General features: G+C 57.4%; 1 long non-coding RNA gene across 2 annotated transcripts in view; it reads right to left on the reverse strand.

Moving 5' to 3' along the window:
- Positions 1-11,825, reverse strand: part of LOC140395880 (uncharacterized) — a 127,177-nt gene extending 115,352 nt beyond the window's left edge. The window contains exon 1 of one of the 2 annotated variants that reach the window (XR_011936359.1): positions 11,744-11,825. This is a non-coding gene — a long non-coding RNA (uncharacterized lncRNA). The remainder of the gene's footprint in view (positions 1-11,743) is intronic. The other variant, XR_011936358.1, reaches the window with a different exon arrangement.
- Between the last annotated feature and the right edge of the window lie 935 nt (positions 11,826-12,760).

Below are 12,760 nucleotides of genomic sequence, written 5' to 3' on the forward strand. Positions count from 1 at the left end.
CTCCAGGGTCCCAGCTATCCCCTCCAGTGCACCAGCTATCCCCGTCTCCAGTGCCCAGCTATCACCGTCTCCAGTGCCCCAGCTATCCCCGTCTCCAGTGCCCCAGCTATTACCGCTTCCAGTGCCACAGCTATCGCCGAGCCAGTGCCCCAGCTATTGCCATCTCCAGTGTCCCTGCTATCTCCGTCTCCAGTGCGCCAGCTAGCCCTGTCTCCAATGACCCAGCTATCCCGCTATCCAGTGCCCCAGCTGCCCCATCTCCAGTGCCTTACCTATCCCCGTCTCCAGTGCCCCAGCTATCCCCGTCTCCAGTGCCCCAGCTATTCCCGTCTCCAGTGCGCCAGCTAGCCCCTTTCTGCAGTTCCCGAGCTATCCCCGTCTCCAGTGCCCCAGCTGTTCCCATCTCCAGTGCCCCACCTACCCCCGTCTCCAGTGCCCCAGCTATCCCTGCCTCCAGTGTCCCAGCTATCCCCGTCTCCAGTACCCCAGCTATCCCCGTCTCCAGTGCCCCAGCTATCCCCGTCTCCAGTGCCCCAGCTATCACCGTCTCCAGTGTCCCAGCTGTTCCCATCTCCAGTCCCCCAGCTATCCCCGTCTCCCGTGCCCCAGTTATCTCCGTCTCCACTGCCACAGCTATCCACGGAACCAATCCCCCAGCTATCCCCGTCTCCAGTACCCCAGCTATCACCGTCTCCAGTGCCCCAGCTATCCCCGTCTCCAGTACCCCAGCTATCCCCGTCTACAGTGCCCCAGCTATCCCCGTCCACAGTGCCCCAGCTATCCCCGTCTCCAGCTATCGCCATCTCCATTTCATAGAATTCATAGAATTTACAGTGCAGAAGGAGGCCATTCGGCCCATCGAGTCTGCACCGGCTCTTGGAGAGAGCACCCTACCCAAGGTCAACACCTCAATCCTATCCCCATAACCCAGTAACCCCACCCACCACTAAGGGCAATTTTGGACACTAAGGGCAATTTATCATAGCCAATCCACCTAACCTGCACATCTTTGGACTGTGGGAGGAAAGCGGAGCACCCGGAGGAAACCCACGCACACACGGGGAGGATGTGCAGACTCCGCACAGACAGTGACCCAAGCCAGAATCGAACCTGGGACCCTGGAGCTGTGAAGCAATTGTGCTATCTACAATGCTACCGTGCTGCCCGAGCTATCCCTGCTATCCACGCCTCCAGTGCCCAAGATATACCCATCTCCAGTGTCCCAGCTATTCCTGTCTCCAGTGCCCCAGCTATCCCAGTTTCCAGTGTTCAGCTACACCTGCCTGCAGTGCGCCAGCTATTCCCATCTCCAGTGCCCCAGCTGCCCCGTCTCCAGTGCCCCAGCTATCCCCGTCTCCAGTGTCCCAGCTATCCCCGTCTCTAGTTCCCCAGCTATCCCCGTCTCCCAGTGCCCCTGCTATCCCTGTCTCCAGTGCCCCAGCTATCCCCGTCTCCAGTGCCCTAGCTATCCCCGTCCCCAGTGCCCCAACTATCCCCGTCTCCAGTGCCCCAGCTATCCCCGTCTACAGTGCCCCAGCTATCTCTGTCTCCAGTGCCCTAGCTATCCGCGTCGCCAGTGCCAAAACCAACCCGGTCTCCAGTGCCCCAGATATCGCCGTCTCCAGCTATACCCGTCTCCAGTGTCCCAGCTATTCCCGTCTCCAGTGACCCAGCTATCCCCGACGCAGTGCCCCAGCTATCCCCGTCTCCAGTGCCCCAGCTATCCCCGTCTCCAGTTCCCAGCTATCCCCTTCTCCAGTGCCCCAGCTATCACCGGCGCCAGTGCCCCAGCTATCCCCGTCTCCAGTGCCCCAGCTATCCCCGTCTCCAGTGTTCAGCTACACCTACCTGCAGTGCCGCAGCTATTCCCATCTCCAGTGCTCCAGCTATACCCGTCTCCAGTGACCCAGCTATCTCTGTCTTCAGTGTCCCAGCTAGCCTCGTCTCCAAATCCCCAAATGTCCCCGTCTCCAGTGCCCCAGCTCTCCCCGTCTCCAGTGCCCCAGGTATCCCCATCTCCAGCTATCACTGTCTCCAGTACTCAGCTATCCCTGTCTCCAGTGCCCCAGCCATCTGCGTCTCCAGTGCCCCAGAAATCCCCGTCTCCAGTGCCCCAGCTATCCCCATCTCCAGTGCCCCAGCTATTACCGCCTCCAGTGCCACAGCTATCGCCGGCACCAGTGCCCCAGCTATCTCCGTCTCCAGTGCCCCAGCTACTGCCATCTCCAGTGTGCCTGCTATCTCCGTCTCCAGTGCGCCAGCTAGGCCGGTCTCCAATGCCCCAGCTATCCCGGTCTCCAGTGCCCCAGCTGCCCCATCTCCAGTGCCTTACCTATCCCCGTCTCCCCGTGGGCACGGGAGCAATAGGTCAGAAGGTGAGAGCGTTGAGGGAGAACTAGGGAATATGGACAGTGTGGCTCTGAGGCAGAGCAGACGGGGAGAAGTTGCTGAACACAGCGGGTCTGGTGGCCTGAAGTGCATATGTTTTAATGCAAGGAGCATTACGGGTAAGGCAGATGAACTTAGAGCTTGGATTAGTACTTGGAACTATGATGTTGTTGCCATTACAGAGACCTGGTTGAGGGAAGGGCAGGATTGGCAGCTAAACGTTCCAGGATTTAGATGTTTCAGGCGGGATAGAGGGGGATGTAAAAGGGGAGGCGGAGTTGCGCTACTTGTTCAGGAGAGTATCACAGCTATACAGCGAGAGGACACCTCAGAGGGCAGTGAGGCTATATGGGTAGAGATCAGGAATAAGAAGGGTGCAGTCACAATGTTGGGGGTATACTACAGGCCTCCCAACAGCCAGCGGGAGATAGAGGAGCAGATAGGTAGACAGATTTTGGAAAAGAGTAAAAACAACAGGGTTGTGGTGATGGGAGACTTCAACTTCCCCAATATTGACTGGGACTCACTTAGTGCCAGGGGCTTAGACGGGGCAGAGTTTGTAAGGAGCATCCAGGAGGGCTTCTTAAAACAATATGTAAACAGTCCAACTAGGGAAGAGGCGGTACTGGACCTGGTATTGGGGAATGAGCCCGGCCAGGTGGTAGATGTTTCAGTAGGGGAGCATTTCGGTAACAGTGACCACAATTCAGTAAGTTTTAAAGTACTGGTGGACAAGGATAAGAGTGGTCCGAGGATGAATGTGCTAAATTGGGGGAAGGCTAATTATAACAATATTAGGCGGGAACTGAAGAGCATAGATTGGGGGCGGATGTTTGAGGGCAAATCAACATCTGACATGTGGGAGGCTTTCAAGTGTCAGTTGATAGGAATACAGGACAGGCATGTTCCTGTGAGGAAGAAAGACAAATACGGCAATTTTCGGGAACCTTGGATGACGAATGATATTGTAGGCCTCGTCAAAAAGAAAAAGGAGGCATTTGTCAGGGCTAAAAGGCTGGGAACAGACGAAGCCTGTGTGGCATATAAGGAAAGTAGGAAGGAACTTAAGCAGGGAGTCAGGAGGGCTAGAAGGGGTCATGAAAAGTCATTGGCAAATAGGGTTAAGGAAAATCCCAAGGCTTTTTACACTTACATAAAAAGCAAGAGGGTAGCCAGGGAAAGGGTTGGCCCACTGAAGGATAGGCAAGGGAATCTATGTGTGGAGCCAGAGGAAATGGGCGAGGTACTAAATGAATACTTTGCATCAGTATTCACCAAAGAGAAGGAATTGGTAGATGTTGAGTCTGGAGAAGGGGGTGTAGATAGCCTGGGTCACATTGTGATCCAAAAAGACGAGGTGTTGGGTGTCTTAAAAAATATTAAGGTAGATAAGTCCCCAGGGCCGGATGGGATCTACCCCAGAATACTGAAGGAGGCTGGAGAGGAAATTGCTGAGGCCTTGACAGAAATCTTTGGATCCTCGCTGTCTTCAGGGGATGTCCCGGAGGACTGGAGAATAGCCAATGTTGTTCCTCTGTTTAAGAAGGGTGGCAGGGATATTCCCGGGAACTACAGGCCGGTGAGCCTTACTTCAGTGGTAGGGAAATTACTGGAGAGAATTCTTCGAGACAGGATCTACTCCCATTTGGAAGCAAATGGACGTATTAGTGAGAGGCAGCACGGTTTTGTGAAGGGGAGGTCGTGTCTCACTAACTTGATCGAGTTTTTCGAGGAGGTCACTAAGATGATTGATGCAGGTAGGGCAGTAGATGTTGTCTATATGGACTTCAGTAAGGCCTTTGACAAGGTCCCTCATGGTAGACTAGTACAAAAGGTGAAGTCACACGGGATCAGGGGTGAACTGGCAAGGTGGATACAGAACTGGCTAGGCCATAGAAGGCAGAGGGTAGCAATGGAGGGATGCTTTTCTAATTGGAGGGCTGTGACCAGTGGTGTTCCACAGGGATCAGTGCTGGGACCTTTGCTCTTTGTAGTATATATAAATGATTTGGAGGAAAATGTAACTGGTCTGATTAGTAAGTTTGCAGACGACACAAAGGTTGGTGGAATTGCGGATAGCGATGAGGACTGTCTGAGGATACAGCAGGATTTAGATTGTCTGGAGACTTGGGCGGAGAGATGGCAGATGGAGTTTAACCTGGACAAATGTGAGGTAATGCATTTTGGAAGGGCTAATGCAGGTAGGGAATATACAGTGAATGGTAGAACCCTCAAGAGTATTGAAAGTCAAAGAGATCTAGGAGTACAGGTCCACAGATCACTGAAAGGGGCTACACAGGTGGAGAAGGTAGTCAAGAAGGCATACGGCATGCTTGCCTTCATTGGCCGGGGCATTGAGTATAAGAATTGGCAAGTCATGTTGCAGCTGTATAGAACCTTAGTTAGGCCACACTTGGAGTATAGTGTTCAATTCTGGTCGCCACACTACCAGAAGGATGTGGAGGCTTTAGAGAGGGTGCAGAAGAGATTTACCAGAATGTTGCCTGGTATGGAGGGCATAAGCTATGAGGAGCGATTGAATAAACTCGGTTTGTTCTCACTGGAACGAAGGAGGTTGAGGGGCGACCTGATAGAGGTATACAAAATTATGAGGGGCATAGACAGAGTGGATAATCAGAGGCTTTTCCCCAGGGTAGAGGGGTCAATTACTAGGGGGCATAGGTTTAAGGTGAGAGGGGCAAAGTTTAGAGTAGATGTACGAGGCAAGTTTTTTACGCAGAGGGTAGTGGGTGCCTGGAACTCACTACCGGAGGAGGTAGTGGAGGCAGGGACGATAGGGACATTTAAGGGGCATCTTGACAAATATATGAATAGGATGGGAATAGAAGGATACGGACCCAGGAAGTGTAGAAGATTGTAGTTTAGTCGGGCAGTATGGTCGGCACGGGCTTGGAGGGCCGAAGGGCCTGTTCCTGTGCTGTACATTTCTTTGTTCTTTGTTCTTTGTTTGTCTCCAGTGCCCCAGCTATCCCCGTCTCCAGTGCCCCAGCTATCCCCGTCTTCAGTGCGCCAGCAAGCCCCGTCTGCAGTTCCCCAGCTATCCCCGTCCCCAGTGCACCAGCGTTCCCCGTCTCCAGCTATCCCCATCTCCATTTCTCCAGCTATCCCCGTCTCCAGCGCCCGAGCGATCCCGTCTCCAGTGCCCCAGCTATCACCGTCTCCAGTGCCCCAGCTATCCCCGTCTCCAGGGCCCCAGCTATCTGCGTCTCCAGTGCCCCAGAAATCCCCGTCTCCAGAGCCCCAGCTATCCCCATCTCCAGTGCCCCAGCTATTCCCGTCTCCAGTGCCACAGCTATCCCCGTCTCCAGTGCCACAGCTATTCCGGTCTCCCGTGCCCCAGCTGCCCCATTTCCAGTGCCCCACCTATCCCCGTCTCCAGTGCCCCAGCTGCCCCGTCTCCAGTGCCCCACCTATCCCCGTCTCCAGTGCCCCAGCTATCTCTGTCTCCAGTGTGCCAGCTCGCCTCGACTCCAAAGCCCCAAATGTCCCCCTCTCCAGTGCCCCAGCTATTCCCGTCTCCAGTGCCCCAGCTTTCCCCATCTCCAGCTCTCACTGTCGCCAGTACCCAGCTATCCCTGTCTCCAGTGCCCCAGATATCCCCGTCTCCTGTGCCCCAGCTATCCCTGTCTCCAGTGCTCCAGCTTTCCCCATTTCCAGAGGCCCAGCTATCCCCGTCTTAAGTGTCCCAGCTATCCCCTTCTCCAGTGCCCCAGCTATCCCCGTCTCCTGTGCCCCAGCTACCCTGTCTCCAGTGTCCCAGCTATCCGCGTCACCAGTGCCCCAGCTATCCCCGTATCCAGTGCCCCAGCTATCCCTGTCTCCAGGGTCCCAGCTATCCCCTCCAGTGCCCCAGCTATCCCCGTCTCCAGTGCCCAGCTATCACCGTCTCCAGTGCCCCAGCTATCCCCGTCTACAGTGCCCCAGCTATTACCGCTTCCAGTGCCACAGCTATCGCCGAGCCAGTGCCACAGCTATCTCCATCTCCAGTGCCCCAGCTATTGCCATCTCCAGTGTCCCTGCTATCTCCGTCTCCAGTGCGCCAGCCATCCCTGTCTCCAATGACCCAGCTATCCCGCTATCCAGTGCCCCAGCTGCCCCATCTCCAGTGCCTTACCTATCCCCGTCTCCAGTGCCCCAGCTATCCCCGTCTCCAGTGCCCCAGCTATTCCCGTCTCCAGTGCGCCAGCTAGCCCCGTCTGCAGTTCCCGAGCTATCCCCGTCTCCAGTGCCCCAGCTATTCACGTATCCAGTGCCCCAGCTATCACCGTCTCCAGTGCTCCAGCTATTCCCGTCTCCTGTGCTCCAGCTATCCCCGTCTCCAGGGCCCCAGCTATCTGCGTCTCCAGTGCCCCAGAAATCCCCGTCTCCAGTGCCCCAGCTATTACCGACTTCAGTGCCACAGCTATCCCCGGCACCAGTGCCCCAGATATTTCCGTCTCCAGTGCCCCAGCTATTGCCATCTCCAGTGTCCCTGCTATCTCCGTCTCCAGTGCGCCAGCTAGCCCCGTCTCCAGCTATACCCATCACCAGTGCCCCAGCTATCACCGGCGCCAGTGCCCGAGCTATCCCCGTCTCCAGTGCACCAGCTACCCCATCTCCAATGTTCAGCTACACCTTCCTGCGGTGCCCCAGCTATTCCCATCTCCAGTGCCCCAGCGGCCCCGTCTCCAGTGCCCCAGCTATCCCCGTCTCCAGTGACCCAGCTATCCCCGTCTCTAGTTCCCCAGCTATCCCCGTCTCCCAGTGCCCCTGCTATCCCTGTCTCCAGTGCCCCAGCTATCCCCGTCCCCAGTGCCCCAACTATCCCCGTCTCCAGTGCCCCAGCTATCCCCGTCTACAGTGCCCCAGCTAGCCCCGGCGCCAGTGCACCTGCTATCTCCGTCTCCAGTGCCCCAGCTATCCCCGTCGCCAGTGCCCTAGCTACCCCGTCTCCAGTACCCCAGCTATCTCTGTCTCCAGTATCCCAGCTAGCCTCGTCTCCAAAGCCCCAAATGTCCCGTCTCCAGTGCCCCAGATATCCCCGTCTCCTGTGCCCCAGCTATCCCTGTCTCCAGTGCTCCAGCTTTCCCCATTTCCAGATGCCCAGCTATCCCCGTCTTAAGTGTCCCAGGTATCCCCTTCTCCAGTGCCCCAGCTATCCCCGTCTCCTGTGCCCCAGCTATCCCTGTCTCCAGTGTCCCAGCTATCCGCGTCTCCAGTGCCCCAGCTATCCCCGTATCCAGCGCCCCAGCTATCCCTGTCTCAAGGGTCCCAGCTATCCCCTCCAGTGCCCCAGCTATCCCCGTCTCCAGTGCCCCAGCTATCACCGTCTCCAGTGCCCCAGCTATCCCCGTCTCCAGTGCCCCAGCTATCACCGCCTACAGTGCCCCAGCCATCTGCGTCTCCAGTGCCCCAGAAATCCCCGTCTCCAGTGCCCCAGCTATCCCCGGCTCCAGTGCCCCAGCTATTACCACCTCCAGTGCCACAGCTATCCCCGGCACCAGTGTCCCTGCTATCTCCGTCTCCAGTGCGCCAGCTAGCCCGGTCTCCAATGGCCCAGCTATCCCGGTCTCCAGTGCCCCAGCTGCCCCATCTCCAGTGCCTTACCTATCCCCGTCTCCAGTGTCCCAGCTATCCCCGTCTCCAGTGCCCCAGCTCTCCCCGTCTCCAGTGCCCCAGCTATCCCCGTCTCCAGTGCGCCAGCTAGCCCCGTCTGCAGTTCCCCAGCTATCCCCGTCCCCAGTGCACCAGCGATCCCCGTCTCCAGCTGTCCCCATCTCCATTTCCCCAGCTATCCCCGTCTCCAGAGCCCCAGCAATCCCGTCTCCAGTGCCCCAGCTATCACCGTCTCCAGTGCCCCAGCTATTCCCGTCTCCAGTGCCCCAGCTATCCCCGTCTCCAGGGCCACAGCTATCTGCGTCTCCAGTGCGTCAGAAATCCCCATCACCAGTGCCCCAGCTATTCCCGTCTCCAGTGCCACGGCTATCCCCGTCTCCAGTGCCACAGCTATTCCTGTCTCCAGTGCCCAGCTGACTCATTTCCAGTGCCCCACCTATCCCCGTCTCCAGTGTCCCAGCTGTTCCCATCTCCAGTGCCCCACCTACCCCCGTCTCCAGTGCCCCAGCTATCCCTGTCTCCAGTGTCCCAGCTATCCCCGTCTCCAGTGCGTCAGCTATCCCCGTCTCCAGTACCCCAGCTATCACCGTCTCCAGTGCCCCAGCTATCCCCGTCTCCAGTGCCCCAGCTATCACCGTCTCCAGTGCCCCAACTGTTCCCATCTCCAGTGCCCCAGCTAGCCCCGTCTACAGTCCCCCAGCTATCCCCGTCTCCCGTGCCCCAGTTATCTCCGTCTCCAGTGCCCCAGAAATCCCCGTCTCCAGTGCCCCAGTTATCCCCGTCTCCAGTGCCCCAGCTATTCCCGTCTCCACTGCCACAGCTACCCCCGGAACCAATCCCCCGGCTATCTCCGTCTCCAATGCCCCAGCTATCGCCATCTCCAATTTCCCAGCTTTCCCCGTCTCCAGTGCGCCAGCTAGCCCCGTCTACAGTGCCCCAGCTATCCTCGTCCACAGTGCCCCAGCTATCCGCGTCTCCAGCTATCGCCGTCTCCATTTCATAGAATTCATAGAATTTACAGTGCAGAAGGAGGCCATTCGGCCCATCGAGTCTGCACTGGCTCTTGGAGAGAGCACCCTACCCAAGGTCAACACCTCTATCCTATCCCCATAACCCAGTAACCCCACCCACCACTAAGGGCAATTTTGTACACTAAGGGCAATTTATCATAGCCAATCCACCTAACCTGCACATCTTTGGACTGTGGGAGGAAACCGGAGCACCCGGAGGAAACCCACACACACACGGGGAGGATGTGCAGACTCCGCACAGACAGTAACCCAAGCCGGAATCGAACCTGGGACCCTGCAGTTGTGAAGCAATTGTGCTATCCACAATGCTACCGTGCTGCCCGAGCTATCCCTGCTATCCACGCCTCCAGTGCCCAAGATATACCCATCTCCAGTGTCCCAGCTATCCCTGTCTCCAGTGCACCAGCTATCCCCTTCTCCAGTGTCCCTGATTTCGCCGTCTCCAGTGTCCCAGCTATCCCCGTCTCCAGTGCCCCAGCTATCCCCGTCTCCAGTGCACCAGCTAACCCCGTCTCCAGTGCCCCAGCTATCCCCGTCTCCAGTGCCGCAGCTATCTCCGTCTCCAGTGCCCCAGCTATCCCTGTCTCCAGTGCCCCAGCTGTCCCCGTCTCCAGTGCCCCAGCTATCCCCGTCTCCAGTGCCCCAGCTATCCCCATTTCCATGGCCCCTGATGCCCCCACCTCCAGTCTCCCAGTTATCCCCATCTCCAGTGCCACAGCTATCTCCGTCTCCTGTGCCCCAGCTATCCCCATCTCCAGTATCCCAGCTATCCCCGTCTCCAGTGCCCCAGCTATCCCCATCTACAGTGTCCCAGCTATCCCCGACTCCAGTGCCCCAGCTATCCCCGTCTCCAGTGCCACAGCTATCCCCATCTCCAGTGTCCCAGCTAGCCCCGTCTCCAGTGCCCCAGCTATCCCCATCTCCAGTGTCCCAGCTATCCCCGTCTCCTGTGCCCCAGCTATCCCCATCTCCAGTGTCCCAGCTATCCCCGTCTCCAGTGCCCCAGCTATCCCCATCTCCAGTGTCACAGCTATCCCCGTCTCCAGTGCCCCAGCTATCCCCGTCTCCAGTGCCACAGCTATCCCCATCTCCAGTGTCCCAGCTAGCCCCGTCTCCAGTGCCCCAGCTATCCCCATCTCTAGTGCCCCAGCTACTCCCATCTCCAGTGTCCCAGCTAGCCCCGTCTCCAGTGCCACAGCTATTCCCATCTCCAGTGTCCCAGCTAGCCCCGTCTCCAGTGCCCCAGCTATCCCCATCTCCAGTGCCCCAGCTACTCCCATCTCCAGTGTCCCAGCTAGCCCCATCCCCAGTGCCCCAGCAATCCCCATTTCCAGTGCCACAGCTATCCCCATCTCCAGCGCTCTGTCTATCCCCGTCTCCAGTTCCCCAACCACCCACATCTCCAGTGCTCAGTCTATCCCCGTCTCCAGCGCCCAAGATATCCCCATCTCCAGTGTCCCAGCTATCCTCGTCTCCAGTGCCCCAGCTCTCCCCGTCTCCAGTGCCCCAGCCATCCCCAGCTGCAGTGTCACAGCTATCCCCATCTCCAGCTATCCCCGTCTCCTGTGCCCCAGCTATCCCCGTCTCCAGTGGCCGGCTACTCCCCTCTCCAGTGCCCCAGCTATCCCCGTCTCCAGTGCCCCAGCTATCGCCATCTCCAGTGTCCCAGCTGCCCACGTCTCCAGTGCCCCAGCTATCCCCGTCTCCAATGTACCACCTATCCCCGTCTCCAGTGCCCCAGCTATCCCCGTCCCCAGTGCCCAGGCTGTCCCCGTCTCCATTGCCCCAGCTGTCCCCGTCCCCGGTGCCCCAGCTATCCCCGTCTCCATTGCCCCAGCTGTCCCCGTCCCCAGTGCCCCAGCTATCCCCTTCTCCAGTGCCCCAGTTATCTCCATCTCCAGTGTCCCAGCTATCCCTGTCTCCAGTGCGCCGTCTATCCCCATCTCCAGTGTCCCAGCTAGCCCCGTCTCCAGTGCCCCAGCTATCCCCGTCTCCAGTGCCCCAGCTATCCACGTCTCCAGTGCCCCAGCTGTCCCCGTCCCCAGTGCCCCAGCTGTCCCCTCCCCAGTGCCCCAGCTATCCCCTTCTCCAGTGCCCCAGTTATCTCCATCTCCACTGTCCCAGCTATCCCTGTCTCCAGTGCGCCGTCTATCCCCATCTCCAGTGTCCCAGCTATCCCCGTCTCCATTGCCCCAGCTGTCCCCTCCCCAGTGCCCCAGCTATCCCCTTCTCCAGTGCCCCAGTTATCTCCATCTCCACTGTCCCAGCTATCCCTGTCTCCAGTGCGCCGTCTATCCCCATCTCCAGTGTCCCAGCTAGCCCCGTCTCCAGTGCCCCAGCTATCCCCGTCTGCAGCTATCTCCGTCTCCAGTGCCCCAGCTAACCTCGTCTCCAGTGTCCCAGCTATCCCCGTCTACAGTGTCCCAGCTATCCCTGTCTCCAGTGCCCCAGCTATCCCCGTCTCCAGTGCTCCAGCTACAACCGTCTCGTGTCCCAGCTAACCCCTTCTCCAGTGCCCCAGCTATCCCTGTATCCAATGCCCCAACTGTCCCCATCTCCAGTGCTCCAGATATCCGCATCTCCAGTGCCCCAGCTATCCCTGTATCCAGTGATCCAGCTATCCCCGTCTCCAGCTATCCCTGTTTCCAGTGCCCAGCTATCCCCATCTCCAGTGCTCCATCTATCCGTGTCTCCCAGCACAAACTTACCAATGCTGAGATGTACACTGAGCCTCGGCGTGGGCCTGGCAGACTGGGTTTGGGAGACACACCACGGAATAGGATTTAACCTGGTCCAGGACCAGACTGGGCTCCTCCGCACCGTGGGAAGCGGTTCCAGGACCAATGAAACGTCGTGAGTTCTCTGTGCCAGCACATCCTGTCCTTTCACTCAAGGGTGACTGAGTGTGCATTGGCTCTCCCTATCTCTCTGTCTCTCTCTCTCTGTCTCTGTCTCCCTCTCTCTTTGTGTCTCTCACCCTCTCTCTGTCTATCTCTCTCTATTTCTCCTGCTCTCTCTGTCTCTCTCTCCAACGCTCTCTGTCTCTCTCTTCCTCGCTCTCTGTCTCTCCCTCCCTCGCTCTCTGTCTCTCTCTCCCTCGCTCTCTGTCTATCTCTCCCTCACTCTCTGTCTATCGCTCTCTGTGTGTCTCTCTCTCTATTTCTCCTGCTCTCTCTGTGTGTCTCTCTCCCTCTCTCTGTCTATCCCTCTCTATTTCTCCTGCTCTCTCTCTCCAACGCTCTCTGTCTCTCTCTCCCTCGCTCTCTGTCTATCTCTCCATCACTCTCTGTCTATCGCTCTCTGTCTATCGCTCTATCTCTTCCTCTCTGTCCATCTCTCTCTCTCTCCATCTCTCCCTCCCTCTCTGTCTATCGCTCCCTCTCTCTCCCTCTCTCTCTGTCTTTCTGTCTTTTTCTCTATCTCTCCCTCTCTTTCTCTGTCTATGTCTATCTCTCCCTCTCTCTGTCTATCTCTCCCTCTTTCTCTGTCTCTCTCTCTCGGATTGGATTGAATGTGGATTTGTTTATTGTCACGTGTACCGAGGTACAGTGAAAAATATTTTTCTGCGAGCAGCTCAACAGATCATTAAGTACATGGGGAAGAAAAGGAAATAAAAGAAAATACATAAAAGAACAACGCAAGTTACACAATGTAACTAGATAATACCGGCATCGGATGAAGCATACAGGGGTGTAGTGTTAATGAGGTCAGTCCATAAGAGGGTC

Source organism: Scyliorhinus torazame, chromosome 19 (assembly GCF_047496885.1).
Source record: "Scyliorhinus torazame isolate Kashiwa2021f chromosome 19, sScyTor2.1, whole genome shotgun sequence".
In the NCBI taxonomy this organism is placed as follows: Eukaryota; Metazoa; Chordata; class Chondrichthyes; order Carcharhiniformes; family Scyliorhinidae; genus Scyliorhinus; species Scyliorhinus torazame.